Raw genomic sequence first — 24,000 nt, 5'->3', positions numbered from 1 at the left:
TCATCTCTTCTCCCACATAAGAAAATGCTGTGCACTTCAACAAGCAAAGCTAACAGACAAAATGAGAAAGTGTAGTGCCATTGCCTTCCTCAATTATTCTGTCTCTGATGAAGTTTTTTTGTTTTTTATTGTGTGTGGTTTCACCAAAAGCATTTATTTTCCTTCTTAAAATCCGCTATTACAGCTTTGGAATTCATGGCTGTGAAGATAGCCTTATGTAAATCCCCATTTAATGTGACCTTCTTTTCCTTTCATGAAACAGGGATGAGTCACCAAAAAGGGCGGCTCAAATTCCATTACCAAGGAGGCTTTGGGCATGAGCTAAAAAGTGAAAGCATGGCAACACACAGTCAAAAAGAGTCCCAAAATAATTAGGTTGACTTGGATTACAAAAATGTGAAAATGAGGTACTTCTGTGAAAAAGGAAAACATAATATTCATGACACTTTTTGCCAGCTGATTAATGAGACGTGCCCAGCAGCTGTTTTTTTTCTCCCTTTGGTCAAAAATGAATTTGTTAACATTTGGCACAAATTTACTGGTGGATTTGACTCCACTAGCGACAACCCCCACACAACCCACCACCCCCCACCCCACCCCCCACAAACCTCAACATCTCTTCTCTCTCCTGTTATTATTTCAAGTTAATTTTATTCTTCCACCTCCCTAACTTGCTATTGTTCCCTTGATTCCCCAAACACACAGTCGAGAATATCCATCTTGTTTAATTCATTTCCCTTTTACAGGGAATATCTGGTGCAGCCACTTATTCACTCCTCTCTCAATTGGCTTTGCTCACCTCTCCTGGCTCTATCATTTTAAAGCCAAACATGTAGCAGCAAAGTTATCAGCTCAGCAGGGTCTGGTTAAAATAGACCATGACTATCTGTATTAGAGAGGAAACTGGCTTAACATCAGCCCATTAGCTGTTCGCGTCTTTCATGACTCTGGCTTATCAGCCTGCTGTGACATGTAACCCCTGTGATAAGTGTGACCACAAAACAGCATTACAAGAAGACATTACAAGACTTCATTTATTGCCTCGTTTCATACTTCAATCGCTCAATTTGATTTAGGCACCCTTGTCTTTGGAGAATCAAGGTAAACGGTTTAAGAGTGAAAGGTCGTATTTCACAAAGCACAAAAGCGCTGCAATTATAGTTTTAATCAGCTGAGGTTAGCTGGAGGAACATAAAGCAACATGTGATATTCAGTATGACGTCATTTGAGCATTAGTCATCTTCATAGTTTGTCTCTGACAGTTGATCGGATACTGCCACTTGCTGATTTTCTGCATCCTTAACATTATCTTGTAACTGCAGAGGTAGCCGCATTCAAAGGAAAAAGTGAGAATTTACTTTTTTAATGTTTTACGATTCTTTAAATTTACTGCATGATGTTGATTAAAAAGACGCAAGGGAAAATAGCCAGCCTCCCAATGTCCACTTTAACAAGCAACTAAAAGTCAGCCTTCACATTCTCACGCATTTAGGGGAGCTGCTGGTTGTGGAATAAATAGGGGAGAAAATACGTTTGAAGTTTGGGTGTAAGGGGCAGTCTGCACCCAAGGGGCTGTGACCAGCCCCACTGAGTCTGTAATATACATATAAGCATGCAAACATTCATTCAGATATTCCTCTTCTTTGTAGTAATGCTGACATATGAGACCATTGTTTGTCACTGTCATATTCTCAGAGCCTCAGCTCAAGGGAGCATCCATGTGCAGTCGGCACTCATGCATTTTTCATGAATACCCACTGGAGTTCCTTTGAAAGACTACGTTCTATAGTCGCCATCAGAGTTCTGTTTCTGTGCCTGTAATATGTGGTAGAGGGGAGAAAATTGCATTGGCCCCTGATAAAGGCCACAGAAGATGAATACAGCCGACAGAAGCAGAACCCTTTAAAGTGGGGCAGATTAATTAAAGTAACTATGACAAAGCCTCTAAACCTATCATAAATAGAGGGGAAAAATCATCATTGGAGGTTTATCATCTTTTTTAAAATATAATCGCTCCGCATCTTTTAGTGGCGTATTTCAAATAATAACCTTGGTGACACACCAGACTTTTATTATTTCACAGCAGAAGCTATGGTTCAACAAATGCTATCAATCTCTGGAAGTCTGCATCAGACACCCGCTTCACGGTTTGGCCCCTCAGAGACTCCCGGGTTGAATGGGACACAGTCAGCAGAAGAAAGTGAGGACAACAAAATGGGAGTGAACTCATTCAGCCACCAAGAACCTCATCAACTACAAGATGAAAAATACTGTGAAATAGAAAGGGGATGGGGGAGGTGTATGGCTTAAGAGGGAAGGACAATAACAAAAAAAGAATATGTTCAAAATTGAGGCCATAAAAATGAGAAAGAAAAATGGGGGCAATGATGTAGGAGTAAAGAACAAGTAGGATTTTTCTTGTCTTAAAAAGTTAAACTCTACATACTTTTTACTCCCACAGGTTCGGATACATGCTGTAGGAAGAGGACGCTTAATTAACTTCATCTTGTTCACCTCTCAGCTCAATTTTTAAAAAGTAAGCTCTTCTTGTAAAAACATCAAAAATACAATTATATGCTACACTTATTCCTGACGATTCAATTATCATGAAACATAAAAAGTCTTAATTTCACAGACTGAACAATTTTAAACAGCTCCACTGGTTAAATGCTATATGCCGTACAAAAACCAGCCAAATTAGGTTCTTGAGAGTGTCATACCCGTCAGCAAAACATTTGAAAAAAAGTTCTCCTCTGACTTTTAGACCTGTAGCTGAGTAACTTGCAGCACACAGGCTTTCAGGGCTGTAAGCGACAGATAGCATTCCCCCTCAGATCATTTTCTCTAATGTCAGAGGTAGCCTGTGTTAGGAGCGACTAGAGGAAAATCTCCCTCCTCTGCATGACATCACACATAGATTTGATTTACCGTTGCGTGCATCTGCAGGAAAGTGATAAACATGTCTCCTTCCAGCTATTCAGGGGTTTCTTTCTCTTGTCCTTATGACAGGGAATTAAAAGGGACATGGAGAATGAGGAAACTTCTCACAACTTAGTGTGAAAAACACATTAAACTTGGTTTGGGTTTTAAAGCTTAGTGATGCTCTATGATGCCTGTGAAGCTATCAGTTTAAATTTCATAATTTATGTAAGTCAGTATTGAAAACATCCACAAAGAAGACAAGACAGCGAGTTTTTTTTCCTCCTCCTTTACTCAGGAGTCTCATATAAAAAATAAAAAACTCTTTTGTAAAACAAACTTGATTACACCGAAATGTTCAAATGAATTTCAATGCTGGCAAAATGCAACTACAGCTGATTAAAATGATATTAATTCAGAGATAAATATTAAACAATTTAATTTTTAATTATGAAAACATCAAAATTTTATGTTTTCTGTGATGAGTGGAATACTACATTCAGTTTTATTTCTATATAAGATCATATATATGCATTTATACAGCCTATAAAATCATTTATATTACACTGCTGCAGGCTATTCAGGTCATTGCAAAATAAATTCGCATTCACAAGCTTACAAAAAGATTATGGACAATAATTATTTGATCAGTTGATTTTAAAACAAACAATCACAATGTGTTTGAAGTGCAGACTCTTGCATTAACTGTTGAGGAATTATTTACAATGCCCCATTTTCAAAGATTAAAACCTTGCATTTGGTAGGGAACTCATAAAATATGTCCATAGTGATGTCTATGCAAGGAAGGAGGTCATCCAAAAACTTTAGGAGTGGCAAAACCAACAATCTGGTACAGCAGCCAGTTCAGCAACACCAAAAGGCCCTGAAGACCCTAAAAAACAACTAAACTGTACGACAACAGAATTATTTTAGGTTTAACAAAATAACTTTATAACATCTAACCAAGTTAAGAACATTCTCAAGGAGGTAGGCACATCGATGTCAAGGTCAACAATAGGGATGGGTATCGAAAACCGGTTCTTGTTGAGAAGCGGTTCTCACTGTTTCAATTCCTTGGAATTGTTTGCCATTTTTGCAAACGATTCCCTTATCGATTCCAGTCGCCCCGAATGACGTCACCACGTTGCAGAGCGTCATTTACCTGGCAGAAAACATGGCGGCTCAAACGCTCAAAAGTTTGGTTATACTTTACGAGAACAGATGACAACAGGGCAACTTGCAATATTTGAAAAGTAGATATTTCATTTAAGGGAGGAAACACTACGAATATGCAAAAGCATTTGCTCACAAAACACGTGATAACCTTAAATGAATGTCGTGTTTTTAATTCCGCTCCGGACTCGTGAATCTCAACCGAGCAGTAGCGGTAACGTTTGCACGTTCTCTCCCGTTAATACGGCAGGTAAATAATCAACTAACAGTGCATATTATGCTAGTGCGATCTGTCTTATTACAAAACCTGTCATTACTGTGCATTTAGGTGACCATGATGAGAGAGACAGACAGAGTCAGGCTGGCTCAGATGCTGGCAGTTCTCGCTGCAGTCTACCGGTAGCGTCTCCTTTCAGGCCGGGATAGACGAATGTCACCGAGCAGTGACTAAGTTTGTGGTCAAAGGCTTGCACCCATTTGCCACAGCAGATGCCCCCAATTTTAGGTAAGTGAATGTGTTTAATTGTAGGCAGGGACATTACTGAATATAGTCGTGTAATTGCTACAGAATAATTTATGTTATACTTTGTTATTGCTACAGAAGAATATTTATTTTAATGTTTTACATTTACAATTTTTTTCCTGGGGACCCTGTGACGCCCCATTGAAGAGCCGTAGGCTGTGGATCTCTTAAGATCTCACTGTTGGGTTTGTAAGGCCATGTTACTCCTAAATTTCTATCTTGTTCAAAGAGAAGATATAAAACAAAGTTCTAAGCTAATCGAACTTAGTGTTCTCCTTTTTTTAAAAAGAATCGATAAAGAATCGAATCGTTAAACAGAATCGAAAATGGAATCGGAATCGTGAAAATCGTATCAATACCCATCCTTGTCAACAATCAAGAGACACCTTCATGAATGTAAATTCTGAGCCAAATTAGAGTTATTTAAAGACACCCTGCCCAATTCTTGAAAACAAATAAACACAACAGAAATCTTTGAACTAGAAGATTAACTTGTACCAAAATGACTGTGTAAGAGAACAGTATGGGTAAGGAAAAAATAGTTCACGATCTATACCATACACCATTATCTGTTAAACAGTGTGGAAGCAATGTTATGTTATGGGCGTCTATGAATGTCAATTTGATTCAGTTAATTTCAATCGTAGTTATAAAGCTGTGTTCATTGAAGATGTGAAAGCTGCTAAAAAAATAGCAGGATGAATTCTAAAGTGTATGGGGTTATACTTGTGGCTCAGATTCAGCTAAATGCTGCAAAACTGATCTGACAGTGCCTTACAGTGCAAATGGGTAATGACTGAAAGCATACTATGAAAGCTACCCAAAAGTTCCTCAACACAACGCAATGGGATATTCCTCAATGGCCAAGTCAGTCACCTGATCTCAACCCAATAGTACATGATTTTTAGTTACTGAAGACAAAACTGAGAGTCGTTTGGCCTAAGACACGCTGTGTACAGAGGATAATTTAGAAAAAGAAGTTTCTCATTGTCCAAAAATGTATGGACCTAGCTGTAATTGGAAAATAGTCCAAACATCATTAGCAAGAATGATGTCAAGTATAAATAAACTCAAGCCAACTCTGCCTCTCTTCAAAGAGAAACAAATATTTGGCAATGCGCACACGCTATGTTAGACACAAATCATGTGAACGCTGAATTCCTCCAGCACTAAATGGACTGTGTGACAAATGCACAAGCCTGACATCACTTCAAACATTCACTAAAAATAAATAAAAGAAATAGTTACAGGAAAAGTGAAATGTTGACATAATTATATATATATATATATATATATATATATACACACACACACATATATATATATCACACACATACACATTGTTGTGGTTATTTTGGTTTTATCCCTAGTGTTCAAGCTCTTTGTGAAGCTGTCCAGCATTGTGTTTATAATAGCGCCTATCAAACACTGGAGAGCAATGGCACTAGGAAATAATTTAACAGTGTCAGGGAACACAGACAAACAGTTAACTGATACCAAATTAAGATGCTGAAATCAAGATAAATATAAATTCAGGTTATAAAAGTTTTGTATACGTAAGATTTTTTTTTTTTTAATTTTGTGTGACATTTTGGGTGTTTTAAACATTATACTTTCCAGCACAGAGACAGATTATATATGATTACTTACTAAACAGTGCAACCTTTCTTTCTACTTCTTTATTCTTTTAAACTGCTGTGATTTTGAGTTAAATGTAATCTACCAAATTAACCAACTCTTAAAGACTGAGCAAGCTTGTGTGGCATAGGTTTTTGTTGGAGATGATCATAACAATTAGGGTGTTTATATTCTCATGAATGACTAATCAGAGAATCCCTAATTGTCAATTAGGTAAATGGGATTCAGTTCTGGAGTAAGAGTGATTTTGTTTTTTCATAAAGAATAAAAATATCTGTTATAGGCAGTCTAAATATGTGAATCAAGTCAAGTATCTCATCTCCGAAAAAGTTTGTCTTTTTATGGTTGTCTAGCTGCTAATTACTTCCATTGCATATAGTAGTTTCTGACGACATGTAATATTTGCAATTAGAATTACATTAACACATCCTTTTTTATGTCATTAACCAGTGTTTTTTTGTCTTTTGTCTAATACTTATCAGTTATGACATCATTCCTCTGGGTACCAGCATTGCCAAAACAATATCTGGTAGGGAAAAAACACAAGCAGTCACAGCCAAACCGATCATACCACATTTTTCTGAAATCCTGGATCAGCTTTGAAAAAAGAAAATTCTGTTTCTCAATGATATCCATCAGTTACACCAATTGCTATAGGGAAGTTATAAAAGCGTGTTTCCACAGTTAATGAGTAATCATTTCAAATAATAGGATTGTGTTTTTGTCATAATCAAGCTGCCCAAGTGGTTGTAAAGCCTGTCAGATTTCAAAAACTGACTTATTGAATGCAATGTTATAGAAGAAATGCCTAAAGCTATAAAACAAATACCATGAATATAATAAAACATTTAGAGATGATTGCACCCACAACCAGTGTGTAGTACAGATCCAAGATGTGGTTAAAATAAACAGCTGAACAACTGATGAAATAAAATCTCTGGCCACTTTCTTAGGTACATTGTGCTAGTACAGGGTTGGACTCCCTTTTGCCTTCAGAACTGCTTTAATTTTTCATGGCACAGATTCAGATTTAACCAAGTTATAGAAAATATTCCTCAGAAATCTTGGTGTGTATTGACATGATAGCATTAGACAGTTGCTGCAGATTTGCTGCATGCAAATCAATGATGAGAATCTCCCGTTCTACCACATCCCAAATCTGCTCTATTGGATTGAGATGTGATAACTGTGGAGGCTATTTGAGTGCTATGAACTCAGGGTCATGTTCATGTTTGAGATGATTTGAAGTTTGTGACATGGTGCATTATCCTGCTGGAAGCAGCCATCAGTGGATGGGTACATGGTCAGTAAAAGATGGACAGGGTCAGCAACAATACTCAGGTAAGCTGCGGCAATTAAACAATGCTTAAGTGGTACTAAGGGACCTGAAATGTACCAAGAATATTGCTCTTCTGCTACTGTTGCCAATCTGCTTCAAGGTTTTATGTGTTGTGCATTCAGAGATGCTCTTGTGTACACTTTGGTTGTAACAAGTGATTATTTGAGTTACTGTTGCTTTCCCACAAGCTCAAAGCAGTCTGGACATTCTCCTCTGACCTCTGATCAACAAGGCATTTTCACTCAGAGTACTTCTGCTCACTGGAAATGTTCTCTTTTTTGGACCAGAGGTGGTTGTGTGGGGAAAATCCAGTAGATCAGCAGTTTCTAAAATATTCAGACCAATCTGACTGGCACCAACAAACATGGCACATTTGAAGTCTCTTAACTCACCTTTCTTGCCCATTCTGATGCTCAGCCGTTAGGCTGTTCCCATAGTGCATCTGTCACGTAATCCTTTCGCTCTTCATATTCCTCTAAATGGCTGGTGCAGCATTATCTAAGCAGTTCACAGCCCAACAGTTGTACTATAATACATACTGACATTTACCTCAACATCTCCTATATTTAGCGCACTTACACTGTGTTTTAGAAGTGTGCACAGTTGCACACCTTGTTGCATCACCCTGCACCGCTCTTCTGGAAGCTTTTTGCTTGCTGTGCAGCGTGTGTGTTTGACAACTTGCTGAAACAAAATACATTTGATGCACAAGTGTTTGCAACCTTCAATTAACACCTGGGAAACATGAAGGCGATAAAAGTAGATAGGGATTTTTCATGAAGACAAGGATAATCTAGTTTAGGAAACCTTTGATCTTACTTTTGCAGTTTTGGCAAAGTGTTTTGTCAGTAATATTAGCATCTGCTCAATGTCATAACTGTTTACTAAAGTAAAGGCATACTTTTATCTGCATATACTCAAGAGTATATGAAAAGAAACAAGCTTATATAAAGCTCATCTACTGCAATGTGCCTTCCATTATTCTACCACAATATACAGTGAAGTGAAAAAGTGTTTACCCCTGCAAACCCTTTAAAAAGCCTTTTCTAAAGCTGTGGGATTCCAGCAAACCACCATCAGAGTCATTATCCACAAATGGTAAAAAGACAGAACAGTGGTGATCCTTCCCAGGAGTGGCCAGCCGACCAAACACACCACAAGAGCACAGCGACAACTCATCCAAGAGATCACAAAAGACCAAACATCCAAAGAACATGACTACACCATAAGAAAGAGACTGGGCAAGAATGGCCTATATGGCAGAGTTCCAAGATCAAAACCACTACTGAGCAAAACTAACATAAAGGCTCGACTCAGTTTTGCCAGAAAACACTTTGATGATCCCAAAGACTTTTGAGAAAATACAGATGAGACAAAAGCTGAACTTTTTGGAGGGTGTGGGTCCCATTACATCTGGTGTAAAAGTAACACAGCAATTCAGAAAAAGAACATCATACCAACAATAAAATATTGTAGTGGTAGCAATTCCACCACTGAATGGCTTAAGAAAACCAAAAGAAAGACTTTGGAGGGGGCCTAGTCAAAGACCTGACCTGAATCAGTTGAGATGCTGTGGCATGACCTTAAAAAGGGCTTTCATGCTTAAAAACCCTCCAATGTGGTTGAATTACAGCAATTCTGCAAAGATGATTGGGCCAAAATTCCTCCACAGCGCTGTAAAAGACTGATTGCAACATATCGCAAATACCTGATTGCAGTGGTTGCTCCCATGGGTGACCTAAACAGCTATTAGGTTTAGGGGACAGTCACTTTTTCCACACAGGGCCATGAGGCATTGGATTTTTTTCCCCTTAATCATAAACACCTTAATTTAGAAACTGCATTTTGTATTTACTTGTTTTCTCTTTGTCTAATATTTAAATTTGTTTGGTGATCTGAACATTTAATTGTGACAAACATACAAAAAAACAGGAAGGGGCAAACACTTTTCACACCACTGTATTGTTGTCTAAGTAAATAAATATTAAAACATTTCAACATATCCCCTCTTAAACAAAAGCTGGATAATTAAACAAGAAAATCTTTAATATTAACTGTGACACCATCACTGCATCACCCATAGTGGTTAACTGATTAACTACTACAGGGTTATTCCCAACTCAAAATGGCTCTCTGGGGAGTTATATTGCCCAACAGTGAACCATAATTTTTCCATGTACAATAGACTTCCTCTCATTTTTACCATTAGCCCTTACTGTGGCTTGCACACAAATCCATTGGCAGGTCATTGGAATTAGAAAAAGGAATTAAACTAAAAAGACAAAGTAAAATGGGTGAACAAAGGAGGCACTGTCCAAAAGATATATCTCAATAAAAAATTCTGAGATTATTGCACCTACACCAGAAGACGTCCACGATGTGAAACCTTATTAGAACAAGGCTGGATGCCCTTTTGCCTTTTTTCTTTTTTTTCAGTCGAGCCTGTAAACATTCTTAAGAGATTTTGGTCCATGTTGACATGATAGCATCACACAGTTGCTGCAGATTTATCAGCATTACATTTACATTCATGATAAGAATCCTCAATTCAAATTCATGCCAAAGGTGCTCTGTGGGATTGAGATCTAGTGACTGTGGAGAACATTTGCGTTAGAGATTATTTGATATTTGTGACACAAGAAATCGAGACTTGGACTACATCTAATTTGTCTAATTTTGGTGGGCCCATGTGAACTATGGCCTCAGTTTACTGTCTTTAGCTGACAGTGGCACCAAGTGGCACCTGGTGTGGTCTTCTGCTGCTGTAGCCCAAATGCTTTAAGGCTGGACATGTTATGCATTCAGAAATGCTCTTTTACAAAACCTGATTGTAATGAGTGATTATCTTCCTATCAGTTTGAAGCCACTTTCTTCTGACTTCTGATAATACGATATTTTTTGCTCACTGGATGTTTTATCTTTTTTTGACCAATCCGTGTTAACCGTATAGATGGTTGTGTGGGAAAATCCCAGTACATCAGCAGCTTCTGAAATATTCAAACCAACTCATCTGGCACCACCAACAATGCCACATTCAAAGTCACTAAAATCACCTTTCTAACTGATTCTGATGCTTGGTCAGAAGCTCAATGAGTCATCGTAACAATGTCTACGTGACCATATGCAGGCAAATGATTGCCAGCATGGGATGCATGCTTTGAAGGACAAATCAGATCTTTTGCATTTTATGGGTAAGAGTTGTGCGTAGTAAAATATAAGCTGCAGAATTAAACATTTTAGACACCACAGTGAGCAAAAGTAATGATTCCTTTAAAGTATTCCATGTCTAATAAAACTATTTTATTATCATTACCATGGAGTCCCCTTTTAAACATCTGGCATAAAGCACGTCCCATTGGTAAACTAGACCTACACAACAAACGTGTGACATTTCAGCACATAGAATTTGCAAATAGTTCACCCTGAGTTTAAACGTAATTCCAGTTAATTTGTTATGCGTTATTGACATTAAGGGGCCTAATACTTAGTATCATTATAATCCTTGGGTAAAAAAAAGAACGTGGATAATTCAATTTAATTTGGGAAACAATGACGGCCTTTGCTTCCACCTTCTGTTCTATTGAATGCTTGAAGATTCTACACGAGGACGAAGCCGGTGGGGCTGCTCCAGCCACAAAAAGAGCTTGACATCAATTCGTCCATTATCCATCCACTATCTACACTGAAATATTGTGAAAGACCCTGATCAGCAATGGCATTGCAGTTTTTTACTCAAGAATGTTAGTCATGTATAATACATGTGGTTAAGAACATAATTTCTGAGAATAAATAAGATAAAAAATATCCTTCAAGTGTCACTTGAATAACCATTATTCCTATATATTAGCACCACTAACTCATTCACTGCCAGCCATTGGCAGTGAATGAGTTAAACCCATTGACTCATTCACTGCCATTGACGGCTATAGACGTCAATGGCAGTGAATGAGTTAATATCTTACAGCTATCCATCTATCTATACATATTATATATAAAGCTCTTTTTATAGACCAAGCTGAACTGAACATGACTAAAATAATGTAATATCAGTGAAGTGCCCCATTCAGATACCCGTTATGCATCATCATCAGAGTCATAAATCTAATGAGGCACGATAACTTGTAGCCATTTTTGTGCAGCTGCATGAACACTTTTGACGATTGTGAGAATATTTACCTGAAATGCATTAATTCCTTCCACTTCCTACCCAAATGCTATTCATACAGTCAGGTCATTTACATTTTTACAGAAGGCAGCAGATTTCTTTTTTCTTTCCACAGCTTTGCATTTGCTGGTATTTAGAGCAGTTCTGTAAGGTTTTGTCTTCATTGTAGAAGAGCCCACAGTTATTTATGAAATAAAATTCAAAACTTTGGATTTGAAGGGTGGGAAAGTATGTATCCTTTATGCTGAACTGAAAGAGTTCAGCTTTACATTGTACAGTAAAATAACTGTATCAGTAAGTGTTTCCTCTCCATGTCTTATGGTACATTTTTGGTCTTTGGAATCTTTTTTCCATCTTTCCCCTCACTGAAGAATTTTAAGTTCTCAGAAGTTTGTAGCTGCCTGCGCGCTGACACTCAGCAATTTTCTGATTTATTCATTCTAATTGAATCATATGTTTAGATTATGTCAGCGGAAAATCTGTGGCCTTCTACAAGCCGTGGAATATGATTAGAAGTTGTAAGAGGAATCGTGATCAATAAAAAAATAATAATAATTTATAACATTAAAAACATATTTGGGTTTACACAGATGAGAGTGTCAGTCACTATAACAATGGTGCAGTTTGCTGCTCTTTAAAACTAGTCCCTGACAAGTGTGCCCAACAATGCAAAAAACAAAACAAAACAAAAAGATATTAATGAATTAACATGTTTTTGTGGGAGTGCACAGTAGTAGACTCATACAGGGTGTTTAGTAATAATTCTACTCCATCTGGTATGTTGATACCTTAAGGTTGTTTGCTGCTGTTGCATTTCCTTGTTATACTTTTTTCCCACAGTATATAAATGTACTTTGTCAAAGGCTAATGCTCATATTAAACATGTACAAAGTTTAAAATATTAAAGGTGTACAAGTTCTCCATGTGAACCCAAATCTCACAAAACGTCCAGACTGCTCTAAATGCTCAATTTAAGACAGATTTTCCTAGAGAGGACATATCCTAAATGTGGCAAGCACAGACACCCCACTCTCCTGTAGTTTAAATCTTTTATTTGAAAGAAGAATAAAAGAATGCGGGTGATCTTAAAGGGAAATGAGCCAAAAGTGAGCTAGTTTCAGATGGTGGATGAATGACACTACCACAAGGCCCAATTTAAGTTAAATAGGACTATTTTAGGACTGCTATGACTACTATGACCCAACAACCTATTTAAGTAGAGACCAAGACCAAGATTGCCAACATTTGGCAATCAGTATAATAGACACCCTCAAGCAAGCTGTGATAAGATGTATGACAGCATTTATATTGATGTTGTGATACATAATCCCTGGCACGCTATTGTGCCAATGTTTGAAGCTCTAGTTTTTAGTGGCACGATCCAACTCACACAACTACTCCCCACTGCTACCTACACATAACCGGGCAAACAGTAAATTTAAGCTGTAAAAGGTGTATATTAACTTTAACTTGAGAAGTGATTCCCTTCAAAGCTGCTAGACTCCACTGACAAAATATATATATATATATATTATTTTTGTAGAACACAGGAATTTCTGGTCTGATTAGCAACCTCTATATTTTGTAAGGTAAAATTGCAATGCAAGTCTGGTGGCTTTAAAGATAAAATGCCCTTTGACTCCCAGTCAGAAAGGGTTGTCTGCCAGACAGGTAAGGCATTGAAAACATAAATATGGCTTTACCTGAATTGATCATCCAGCTTGGGGCCATGCACACCGCTATAGGTAATGCACTGGCAATGGGTAAGTACCTCATATAACCTAGGGTGACCAACCGTCCTCTTTTCCCCGGACATGTCCACTTTTTACGTTCCGTCCGGGACGTCCTGGGGGATTTTCGAGATTGATGAAAATGTCCGGGTTTTCCTACAGAGGACCCATATGTGTGACGTCATCCCCGAGCTGCGGTTTTGTGAGTTGTTGTTCGGTCACCATAATATAATCCCACTTCAGATAAAATGAACGGAGTGAAAATAGCTTACCTGGTGAAATGGTTAATCTGTCAAATATCAGAATAAAATCTGTCAAGTTTTCAAGTTTTCCTGAAAAATATAATAGCTGCTAACTCAGAACCCTACTGCTTTTAAAGATGACCCATAATTTTTTTTTTTTGAATAATTTGCATTGTATGTCATTCTCTTCGGCCTTTTCTAATAAAAGTGTTTGTTATGTCACACACGTACTTTTTAAGAGAACGTTAATCCATTTTGAAGAAAACTAACACATACTGTTGCCATTATTTGGCATATTATTTTTGCCATTCAGCTTAACAATACAGAGACAATTGATTTTTATGATTTTTGGTCCACATCGCCCAGCTTAGCCATCAAAGTGACAGCTGAGCTGTGACAGTAACTGTGGTTGAGACAGTGAGAAAAGCAGCGAGTGATGAGTTTAACAGCTTGTTCAAAAAAACAAAATGGATTTTGTTGAAAGACAACAGCTGCACTCACTTTGTTTATTGAAGGCTGACAATATTGTCGAAAAAGGACTCATTTCTCTCACAAAATGAAGGCGTAAACAGTGCTATCCCATGCTAATGGTGATTGGCATTTTTCTTTAGTGCTAATAAATTGATAAATAAATAAGAGCTTAGTATAAAATTGACAATGGAACCAAATACAAACCCATTATGCTATTAGGGCACCCAAAACCCAATTCATTTTCTATGATATAAAAAAAAATGCAAGATTGCCATTTCTGCAGTGGTTTGCAGTAAGGTTTATATCTTCCAGCTGACTGAGGCTTTTCTGTGTAGAGTTAGAATTACATGTTGTCCCTGTGGATTCTCATTGGGCATCCTGGCTTCTTCCAAAATACTTTTTTTTTTTTAAATTGGTGACTCTAAATTGGCCGCAAGTGTAAACGGTTGTCTGTCTCTCTGGTAGAAATGTGAGAGACAGGCGACCTGTCCTGCATTGTCCCTGCCTCTCACCCTGCGGCAGGTGGGATATAATAAGCACATAAGAAAATGGATGGATGGACATAACAATTATGATTATTCTGTAAGAAACAAGATGCATGAAGATTCATGAAAAAAAATGCAGTTTAATTGTATTAAAGCAACATTAATCAAAATCAAATTGTGGGAAACTTCAAGGTTCCTATTCTAAATACTCCCAGCCACATGGGGCAAATACTGCCTGAGCTGAAGCAACTCAAAAGATACTGGCCAGAACTGATCAGATGGGCACACTCTGTGAATACTTAATATTCACTACAAGTTAATTGCTTCACTGATGCTATTTTGTCTCCACAGAGGCTGGCATTGAATACAATGAGAGAAGCAACTGAAACACAGAGGCGGCTGTCTTTATACAAATTCCAGTTTGTTGAAATTAGGCATCAAGAAATAATTGTTTAAAACATGTGCAATTTATGGTTACTCATGTTACAAAGTCCATGCTAATAGAAAGGTTTGAAGGTTTATCTGTTGGTATATTTTCTAGTGTGTGTTTTTTAAACAAAAACAAACACTTTTATAAAGACACCCTTTCTATTTCCATTTTTTCCTCCAGCAGGGACATTTTATTCATTTCATTCCAATATTAACACTTGAGTGTGACACAAGGCTGTCTCGGGGTAGTTTCCACCATGTGTACATTATATCAGCACAGGCTGGCAAGGCTTGACTGGGGCCCGCATGCAGGAAATGCAGCATCTCAGCCAGAGGCAGTTTTCATGGGAGTATGTGTTCCCAGATCTCTTCATCATCTAGAGCGTGGTAGACGTGTGTGTAATGGTCTTTCTCATGCCTCACTGCAGACTGTCTTCAGTCTGAGAAAACTACATACAGATTTGGATGACGGGAGGGTTGACAAACACTCCTTTACAATTCCTGGCTGGTCCAGTGGCCTTTTCACTAATAGATGCCCTGTGTCTGTGTGATGTGCTGTGTGAGTGTGTATATGTGTGTGTGTGTGTGTGTGTGTGTGTGTGTGTGTGTCCTGTGTGTCTGTGTGTGTGTGTGTGTGTGTGTGTGTGTGTGTGTGTGTGTGTGTGTACACACTGGAGTATATGCACAAAGAAAGAGGCTCACAGAGTAAGTTTGGAGCTTTTCTTCACTGTTTGGCATCTGTCAACTTCAGTCAGGGTCACAATCAGTATGGGACAGGCCAAATTGCAAGTTGTCCAAGATGTCTTGAAAATAAGCGTGCCTAAAAAAAATCACTCACTCAACCATTCCCTATCAGGATTGGGAGAAACACTGGCTCTTTTATGTTTAGAGTTTGATAAGTCCAATTTCATGAGTTTCAGATGTCTCCTTGAAAAAAAAAAGTGCCATAACAAGATTCGACTTCTCTTACAGCATCTTGGCAATCGATCTGTGCTGCTCAGCCAAGCTGCTTGATAAGAAGTGCTCAGACTTCCCATAGACAACTGATTACGTTTTGTGGCCAATGCCCACAGAACATGGTCTCTTTCTTGCTTGACATCAGTCTATTACAGCCATCATCAGTAAGCAGCTGTAATCACCAACATAGGTGTTGTGTGAACGATAAGGATGTAAAGAGCCACCAAAGACAGGTTCTGAACACTGAAGATCAATACATCAACTAACAACATCGACCTCATGCCTGTCAACAGTATTAGGAAAAGGTGTGACATGGACCTCTCAAGATAAACTGGCATATGTGACTATGAGTGTTTCAACTATACCAGGATGTTTCTCTATCTAAAGCACTTGATGCACACCAGGCTGCTGACCACCAGACAGAGTTTGGCATTATGAAAGCTTACCGAAAATATTTTTTTGCAACAGTTACGCTAGCTAATGCATGATTATTAGCCTACTGTTACCATCTGAACAAATGAACAACTATTTGTTTATAAAACTCCACCATTTCCCAAAGAATTTGGTTATTTGAGGCAATAGTTAGGTGCAAAAGGAGGTATTATTCATTTTAAATTAATCATTTAACTAGACTATTTGTAACAACAAATAACAGCACAGGGATTAATGTAGCTGCCTCTCCAGTAAATGAACAAAATCAGACTGCACAATGTTAGACTGCAGCTGTAGTCGCTGTTCTCCTGTGCAGCTTCAGTGAGTTCATTGTAGCAGTACATGTACCAGTTATCCACATGTTCAGGTTCTGAGTTTGCTGACCTCATAGCTCATCTCTGCTTCTTCTGCTCATCTCCAGAGCAGAAGAACTATCGACCGCAACTATGTTTCCTCACAGTGGAGACCGAGTCTGACCGACTGAAACGTGGATACATAAAAGACCATTTCTTTCTCTAAAAGATACAATACACTGGATCTATGCCCTAGGGCTACTTATTGGACCTCAAACTCACCATGTTTACTTTTTGTGGACCAGAAATGTACAAAGGTGGAGTCTTTAAAAAAATAAAAAATAAAAAAAAAAAAAGTGCTCAAAAGACTCTTATAAAACCTTATTTCATAAGTATGCCTCTACTACTTCCATAGGTTCTGCTAAACAAATGCATTTGACTAATTGGATCATCAGCAAGTGTGAGCACCTCTAAAAAGCAGAATGCCAAGGAAGAGAGGCAGCAGCAATGATCCGAAGCAACTGTTGCTGCCCATCAATCTGGAAAGGGTTAGAAGGTCATTTCCAAACAATTCTAAATCCAAAATTCCTTAGTGAAAAGGATTATTCGCAAATGGAAAAGATTCAAAACACTTGCTTCCCAGGAGTCGACATAACAATAAATTCACCCCAAGGTCAGTACACACAAAACTCTGAGAAACTGCAAAAAATCCAAGAGTTGCAGGATTGACTCTTCTCTCAAACCTGGACACTTTGCAATCATTGAGTTAACAGTGAGCTTCTTTGTATGCCAAAGTATTCTAGAGTCAAATGTGAGGTCATCTGTCCAACTGCTAAAGCATGTGCAAAGCTGGGACAATGATCCCAAGCACAGCAGCATTTAAGCTAAGGTGTTGCAATGGCCAAGACCTCAAACTGATTGAATTGATATGGTGCGCCCTAAAGAGAGCTGTGTATAAATGAATGCCCCTGAAACCTCCATGAACTGAAGCAGCATTCTAAACAGTGGGCTAACATTCCTCCACAATATGATACTGATAAAGTCATACAGGCTTCTGGGCCTGGGGCTCGGTCACTCTGGCACAGCTGGCTGCCGGCGGAGCTCACGGGCACATCACTGCAACCCCCCCTTGGCTTCTGCTCTGCGGCTGCTGAGTGACCCCTCATCTGGGGCTCTCCTCAGCTCTTTCTGGGAGAGTGGCGCGGCTGCCCCTCTGTTGGTCTTCCTTGGTCTCTTGTGCTCTGAGGGTCTCTGGATGTCTGGAGCCTGGATCTCCTCCATGCCTTCTTCATGCCCTGGAGGACGGGGCTGTGGCCCCCTACACCCTCTAGCAGATCATTACATGAAGGAACCTTTTAAATACAAGCGCGCTCATGCTCACAGGTGTACACACGGGTGTTCACACACACAAACTACACCCTTTTTGGCTCCTACCTCAAAGCACACTGTGCGCTGTCGATCTTACGTGCTGCACAATAATATTCAATATTTAGTATTTACTGTTATATTCCCATAGATCATCGCGATGATGTTTATTATATTGCTCTCTTTTTTTGCTTGTTTTCTCTTTTTTCTTTCTCAACAGGTGATCCGGGCGATTGATATATGTATTTTTTGTCTGCTTGTTTTGTTTGCTTTTGTTTTTTGCCCTTTATCACCGTTCCTCTTCCCCGCTGTTTTTATTTCCCTCTTTCTTTCTCCCTCTCTTTCCCCCAGTCATGTCTGTCCCGTGTGTAGCAATAAAAACAAAGGTCAATCAAATGGGCCAATACGGCAAGGCTGGGATGGTCCATTTGGCAAAGTAAATCCATTAGGCATCTTTCTTGGCCTTTAGACAATAATTCTGATGGCAAAAGAGCCAAACGGGACAGGAGGAAAAAAAAAAAAAAAAAAAAAAGAAAGTCATACAGAAAACCGTTACTTCAAGTCACTGATCCTAAAGCTGATTTTACAAAACAAGTGTTTTTTGTTTTTACATTTTTTTTACCCTACTCTTTGAGTCAAATCTGATCCAATTTAACATCTGACAGCAATAAAAGAAAAAAAAAACATTCTAAAGACTTTTCCAAAAGTGACCCAAAATACATAAACATAAAAATATTTAACAATTGTATATTTTAATATAGGAGCTACAGATTTGTGTACATTGAGGCTGCCCCATGCCAAATTTGAAAAACTTCTGTTCAGATATATAATCCACCAGTGGGGGCAAATCAAGGAAAGTTGAGGTTTTAGGGAATCTTATCTTGATCACTCTCTGTGTGCATTTGTTTTAGTGTGCGTCTTTTATGAATCTGTGGTGACAGAGTTCAAGGGGAGCCTTGACACTGTCACAAGTGGTCTCTGTGTTCCCAGTTTTTCACACATTTGCCCAGATTCCTACAGAGAAAGGCAGCTGCTGGTTTTCGAATGGCCCTTTGTGAATCTTGAAACAATGAAGAAGTACCAGAGAACAGGTATGATCTATGGATCTATTGTGCACATAAGGAATAAAGGTAATACAGAGGTCTGAGGGTGCCTTTATTCAGATACAATGTCTGTAACAGGGCAGTACGGTGGTGAAAAGTTTATAAAACCTAGATTTTGTAGAAGGTTTGTAAGACCTAAAAAAATGTATTTTAAAAAAATACACTTTTATTGCGCTCTGAACCAATGAAAGATGTATCATCCATTTCTTAATGTCAGATAGGCTACTTATACGCTCTAAAGAGAGATGTAGTTCAGAATTCAGTGTAGACAGTAAGAGGGAATTCTTGGTCTGGGTTAGCATCTCTCACTCTCTTTGCCTCACAAAAAGCTTTGTGGGGGGGACGTGTGTGATATGTTAGCAATATGTAAAATAGTAAGTGAAGCCATGGTTTTGTAAACTAAGGCGTTTAAAACATTAACTTTTTTCTTTTTTCAAAAATAAGTTTCTACACTGCTATTTTGTTAGATATTTATAATGTATGATTTTTAAGAACATTTTGAAATGAAGCATTTTGGTTTGTGTTTTGGTGAAACCATCTGATTTTCCCTAATTTTTCAAAACAACTTTTTTAACATTGAGTAGAAGTGGGTTCTCTTTGGTTGATATCAGCATGGCTGATGAGCTTTGGAAAAGCTACAGTAATTCTTTTACTCTATTCGTCTTGGTGTATGCTCAATTATCCAGGTAAGTAAATCCCAGTTGAGTCCATTCATCTGAATGTAGCGTTTTCAACTCTGTAAATGGTACTCACGGCCATTGATCAACAACTACTGATCAAAGCCCACTGATCAAAGACCATTGATCAATTGCCATGAGTACTATTCACAGAGAGTTGGGGAATGGCTGCAATCACAGCATTGTAAGATGGTGTAAGATGTACCCTTAGGCCCCAAATATGGACTTTCTTTTTTAACTTAAATGGCCTCCTTGACTCTGCGCTCAAACCAGCGTTTCTCCCTGTCCAGGATGTGTACATCCTCATCACTTAAAGAGTGTCCACTGGCCTGTAGGTGTAAACCGGCTGCGGAGTCCTGGCCTGACAAGTTAGCTCTTCTGTGTTGTGTCATCCGCTTAGCCAGAGGTTCCCAAAACTTTTTCTGAAATGCTACATCCAGATGAACAGAATCAACTTTTTGAGATTTCCTTACCTTTATTGAGCATGCAGTAAGACCATTAGCCAGAGGTTGCTTGCTTTCCCCGATGTATAAATCATGGCAATCCTTCTGGCACCTAACAGCGAACACTACATTACTCTGTTTGTGCAGGGGGGAACTGATCCTTGGGGTAGATCAGTTTTTGGCGCAACGTGTTTGGGGTTTGAAAGCTACAAAAATACAGTGTTTAGAATGGGTCTCAGCTGTTCCGATACTCCTGACACATAAGAGATCACAGTTTTCGCTTAGGCAGCAGAGCTGAAAAATGTATTCTTTATAAAGTTGGGTAAACTTGTAATCAGCTGAGACTGAAGAAGTTACTTGGATGAGTGACAAAATGTTTCAATGAAAACTACATCCAGATGAAAAGAATCACCTTTTTGTGCCTTCTAATTTTTTTTAACCTTAAAAGCAAGGAACAATAATGTTTTAAAGGTTGGATAGCAATTTAAGCTTGGTAATTATTTTTATCATCCAATATGTACAAAACAATAAAGTGGATTATTTCTAGTAACTAAGAAAAGTAGACAGTATTCATATCTGAAAACCAGGGTTTGTTTTTTATTTTTTATCATTTTAAAATTTAAGAGAAAATTTTAAAAAACAAACAAACTTTCGTCTCCTTAACAGGAACCTTAATCGCATTAATACAGTGTCATTATCAAAAAATAATTTGTATTGCAAATGAATATAAAGTCACATTTTATACAAATGGTGCTGAATTCTGGGGAATCTCTCAGACAGAAGGTAGAGAGGCTCTGCTAATCCAAAGGTCAGTAGGTTCGATCTCTGGGTGACTGTGGCTTGTAGTGCGAACGATTTAAGTGGTGTACAATACTAGAAAAGCACTGAATAGACTTCAGTCTATTTACCATTCCATTTAAATACATTGAATTTTGTACTACAATGCAACATAGGGCTTAAAACAAACTGTGTTTATTTAAAATTTGCATTGAAACATTTATGGCAACCACTGGCAGAAGAATGTAATCAAAAAAAATGTAATCAACGAATGCACTGAACTGTCTATAGAAGCTGTGGTAAACTGAGAAATTTCTATGCATTTTTCTTTCTTTGGGTTAAGGTTAGGTTCTCCTTTCTTGTCGAAAATGCAAATTATCCTGAGACCTGAAGGACTGCGGGAAAATAGTTTTAATTGCAACTGCTTATCCCTATGAAGGGTCCTTTGAGGAAAAGAGTTGGCATTAAGCATAAGGCAGTCACAAGGTTTGCACAAAAAACTGACAGACAGTCCCAACTATGGGCAATTTAGAAACTCCTTACTGACCTGCATGTGTTTGAACAGCAGGAGGAAACTGGAGCATCAGGAAGAAGCTCACTCTAGCATAAGCTGAGCACACGGAAACCAGGCAATAAGAAGTGGAATGCAGTTATCCACACAGTATAAAACACTAAATACCTTTACCAGTTAAATTTGCCTGACAATAAGGTTGAAAATTCTCATGTTTAGACTGTGTGCACGATTACATTTTTTGCATAAGTTAAAAAGTCTAAAAAAATAAAACCAACAGTATACTGTAAAAAAAAAAAAAAAGTAATTCAGACAAGTAAAAAGTTTAAATATATGTATAAATACCTGAATACAATGATAAACCAAATATATAGACAGAGTACACAAAAGAAAAAAAATTCAAACCTAGTTTTTAATGGACTGAAATTCCCACAGCTACAGTGTGAACATTTCACTTTCATGCTGAAAAATTATTCAGGCTCAACAGTCTAAATCACTCTTGAGCTCTGACACTCTTATTAGCAAAGCTCAGAGTACAAAACACTTAGGAACCTGCTTACCATATTTCGTCAGTTTAAAAATCAAAAACTCGAAGGCACTCTCTTTTAAATAACAATTAATTGCCTTTTTTGTTTGGCACAGTTATGTTTAACCTAAAAACCTCTGTCAGGGAGCTAATACTCTAACTCCTTTGGTGTTGGGGTGTTTGTTTGTTGGTCTGTTTTTATGTTTTGAGTTTTTTGAGTCTATAGATGCGTATCCGTGTATCCTCCTACTCAAATGTCTTTCAAGGCTGCATCAACTCTTACTATCTATTGTTAATTCTATGACTCAAATTGATGATGATGTTTGTGTTAAAAACACAGCAGACTGAGTCTTCGTCTTTGCCACTAACTCCCCCAGAGTCTGAAGCTTACAAGAGTCAGCTGATCATATCAAGACACGCAATGCTCAGATAAACTGCAAAAAACCCAAGAGCTACATCTCAGACTACAGGCTTCAGTCAGCATGTAAAATGTTAAAGTTCGTGACAGTACATTTAGAAAGAGACTAAACAAGTATGGCTTCTTTGGAAGGATTGCCATGAGAAAGCCACTTTTCTATAAAAATTTTAAAAAAAGCATGGCAGCAAAGTTGCATCTGAATAGACATCTGGAACAAAATCCTTTGGACAGATGAGACCAAAGTGGAGATGTTTGGTGGAAGCCAAACACACGCAGTTCAGCACCAACACCTTATACCAGCTGTCAGCCACAGTGGTGGAGGGTTGCTGAACTTCTTGGGAGCCAGAGAACCTGGACACTTTGCAGTCACTGAGTCAACCATGAACTCCTCTGTATACAAAACGTATTCTGCTCAGCTCAACTCAACTTGGTTTTTAGGGTTTTCTATTATGTGGTAGAACCTGGTACCAGGTACATGAGTCATGAAAGCACCTCCTTCACAAAAATCAAAAATGTCAGTTCAGAAACCCAGCAATGAGGGAAATGGCAGCACAAAAATCAACGCTGTGGTTCCCGAATAAGACAAAAAAACCAAACACCGAGCAGCAGGTATGCCATTGTATCAACGTCCTCCATTACTGTGTTGTGTTTGTGTTGCATACAAATAACATCATGGGACTTTTCGGCTACATTGCAATAACAACCCCACACACATCGAGGATGTACTCAACTGTAATTAAAAATGACCGAAACAGGTCAGAGTTGAGCTGACCCAAGCCAAGTAGATACTAGTGGAAAAGTGGCATTAATAAACCGAAGCAATGTTGTAATGAAGAGTGGGCCAAAGTTCCTTCACAACAACGTGAGAGACTGATAAAGTCATACAGAAAATGATTACTTCAAGATACTGCTGGTTAAAGGTGGTTCTGCAAGCTCCTGAATCGTGAGGTGGACTTAGTATTTTTACTGCTGATTAGTTTGCACAGACTGTGTATGCTTGCTTTTATATAACCTAAGTTCAAAAAGATAGAAAGACATTGGCAGTTCTTCTGTTTAATTAGACTACTTTCTTCTACATCATCATCATTAAGGACACTTCCAGATCACTTTACCTTCATGAATTCAGTAAGGGTTTCCGGTAAAAGACATGCAACAGTGGCTTAAGTCCAAGTAATGGAGAAATTAGTTCAGGGCACTTGCGTGTTTTAATACAGTTATTGATACTATGTGCCAATATAACCCTAATATTGCAGTATCAATATTTTGTCTCAACCATTCTATCCAGCATCAACTGAGATAGTTTGGTTCTTGATTCAAGAAAAAATTACTTGCGTGAATTTTCACATAAAATTTACAAATAGCAGAATATAACTCCCCCCACCCC

At 38.2% G+C, this 24,000-nt stretch overlaps 1 protein-coding gene across 3 annotated transcripts in view; it reads right to left on the bottom strand.

Moving 5' to 3' along the window:
* The window catches only part of LOC102289456 (metabotropic glutamate receptor 4), a 187,121-nt gene that overhangs the window by 109,832 nt on the left and 53,289 nt on the right, over positions 1–24,000 (bottom strand). The window lies entirely within an intron of this gene.

The sequence above is a fragment of the Haplochromis burtoni genome, unplaced genomic scaffold (assembly GCF_018398535.1).
Source record: "Haplochromis burtoni strain Fernald_Lab_line unplaced genomic scaffold, NCSU_Asbu1 Contig_26, whole genome shotgun sequence".
Lineage (NCBI taxonomy): Eukaryota > Metazoa > Chordata > Actinopteri > Cichliformes > Cichlidae > Haplochromis > Haplochromis burtoni.
The sequence above is the reverse complement of the archived record's forward strand: the minus strand, read 5'-3'. Positions and strand labels throughout refer to the sequence as shown.